We start from the raw sequence: 2,757 nt of genomic DNA on the forward strand, positions 1-2,757 counted from the left end.
GTCCACAAGAACATTAACCAGCTGGTGCAAAAGTATTCTTTTTTAATAATAGTTTGTTTTTTTAATTTACAAAAAAGTTGAAAAGACAGTGCAGCGAGTCCCCCTATACCCTTCACATGCCCGGTTTCCCTTATTATTAATGTTATATTACTATGGCACATGTGTCACAACTAAGAAGCCAACATTGGTACATTACTTTTAACTGAACTCCTCATTTTATTCACATGTGATCTTAGCCAAAAGTCTAAGAAGCACTCTACATTTTATTTAGGGTTCGCTAATTTTTTCCTATGTCTTTTATGTTCCAGGATCCCTTCCAGGACATTATATTTAGTCATCATGTCTCCTTCGCCTTCTCTGCTTTATGACAGAGTCTCAGTCTTTGCCTATTTTTGATGATTTTATTTTGAAGAGTGCTCTTCAGATATTTTGTCTCTTGCCTGATGCTTTTCTCATTGTTAAATGAGATTGTGCTTTTGGGGGAGGATGGTCACAGAGATGCATTTCCGTTCTCATGATACCACACTGTGCTGGGGGTACATAAATTATTATTTGGGAGAGGTTGACCTTCATCACCTGACTGAGGCAGTGTTTGCCATAATTCTTAATTGCCAAGTAGAAAAATAAAATTTTATTTATTCATTTTTTACTATTACCTTTTAAATTTTCTTTCTTCATTCATGTTTGTTCAGAACATTACAGTAGGCATGAAGAAAAAAATAACTGCATTTTTAAACTCAATCTGTCTGAAGTATAATATATGAAACCATGCCATTATCTCTTACAGAAAAAAATAGCATTCAAATAATAATTTGATATTAAGGTAAAAGATTAAGACCAAAGTCCAAGTAAGCCATCTATAAGGTTTAAGTGCGAGTTATGGTTCCCTTCCATTGAGTTTACAGAAATGCTGGCATGATGTGTATGATTTGAAATGTCAAATTCTCGAAGGTTTCTGCACCAGGGTTTAAATAAAAACTAAAATGTTGGCATACTATGAGTGATTTTCCAGTTCCTGTTTGATCTCAGAAATGTACAGATTATCTCGGCCATCAGCTACTTCTTCGTTGGGACTTCTCAGATGGTGCAGTGGTAAAGAACCCACCTGCCAATGAAGGAGATATAGGAGATGTGGGCTCAATCCCTGAGTCAGGGAGATCCCCTAGAGTAAGAAATGGCAACCCACTCCAGTATTCTTGCTTGGAAAATTCCATGGACAGAGAAACCTGAAAAGCTACCATCCATGGGGTTGCAAAATGTTGGACATGACCAAGCAACTAAACACACACACACAAACTTCCCTGCTGATAATGGCTTTCTTCAGGGCTCTCTCCCCAGAAGCTTTGTTCTCCAGGTCCACCTACAGTCTTCCTAACTTCAGCCACATGGAGGCTGAGGGCATACAGAGGACAATGTTTACTGTAGGGCTGGGTGATTTTCTGTCTGTACAACAGGGCTCCCTCCCAGTTCTGCATGTGCAAGCAGATGCCATGGTTTGGCACATCATGTGCATCCTATACATGTTACTGTTCTCAAACACGCAGCTCTTCTGGCTGAGTTCGCAAATCTCCAGCAGCTCACTGGGTACCTTGTGTAGTGCTTGGCCCTTTGTAACTCAATACATTGCAAACTTATCTGATCATGTCTCTGCCTCTGGGGGATAGGTGAACTTCCAGATTTCCACCTTGGCCTTATCCTTGTCTTTGTTGGTACATCCTTGCTCTTACAAGTAAAAAAAATAAGAATCTCTTAACCAGTCATTCATATCTTCTGTTGAGTACAGGAGGTCAACGTAGCTGGTAAAAGTCTCCTCTCCTGGGTGGATTTCTCTGACTTCTGCCAGAGTCCCTTTGCAGGTCACAATGACATTGGTGCAACATCAGCAAATATTGCTGATCCCAAAAGAGAAAGTTCTTCATCTTCGATTGTAAATCCAAGACAGTTAACTTGTATGAAGAGTACTACCAGGATATCATTTTTGGGGAACTGAAGGTGCTTGGAATGAAAGTGATACAGAGCAGCAGGGTCATTCTGAATCAAATCCTTCTTCTCATTATCTAATTTACCCAGATGTGACTCCAACTCCTTCATGGCTAACCATTTCTCTGAAGGTGTTCTTTCTGGGTAGAATTTATGTATAGCCAGAATTCTTGTAATTAACCTTACAGTCTCTGAGGGATTTCAGTTTTCCCCCAAAACAACCATGGGAGAACATTCTAGCTTGTGCATTGGCCAGTCATCTTTCTCACATGCTGCTGCTGCTAAGTCGCCTCATTCGTGTCCGACTCTGTGCGACCCCATAGACAGCAGCCCACCAGGCTCCCCGTCCCTAATGCCCACTTGCATCTTCCATATTTGGACAATCCTCTTTTCCTAGTGAAGCAGAACTCACAGTGGTTGCTCCACTCATTGACCATGAGCATGGAGGCATAGGCCTGCAGGAGAGGAACAAGTCCCTAGCTGGAAGCATCGTAGGACCTTGCCCTGGCTGCAGAAGTGCTCCAGACCACTGCTGGCCTGGGCCCTCATCCCAGCATCTCAGTTTGTGAGAGGAGCTGCAACTGTAGCTCCCCAATAACATCTTATTTTAAATGTTAATCTACATATGTGCTGTCTAGCAGATATTTGTCACTCTTTTTAGTGGTCTCATTCTTTGAACCTCTTTCCTATAAGAAATTTCTCATCCTTGTAAGTTCTTGCTTTGCTGGGGCACAAGGATAAAATGCACAACTCTTTCAGTAAAATGTGGCTTCTTCT

General features: G+C 41.2%; 1 pseudogene; it reads right to left on the minus strand.

The window, feature by feature from the left end:
- Positions 1–994: 994 nt before the first annotated feature.
- Positions 995–2,529, minus strand: LOC129619548 (N-lysine methyltransferase SMYD2-like; annotated as a pseudogene).
- Between the last annotated feature and the right edge of the window lie 228 nt (positions 2,530–2,757).

The sequence above is a fragment of the Bubalus kerabau genome, chromosome 9 (genome assembly GCF_029407905.1).
Source record: "Bubalus kerabau isolate K-KA32 ecotype Philippines breed swamp buffalo chromosome 9, PCC_UOA_SB_1v2, whole genome shotgun sequence".
NCBI classification, from domain to species: Eukaryota; Metazoa; Chordata; class Mammalia; order Artiodactyla; family Bovidae; genus Bubalus; species Bubalus kerabau.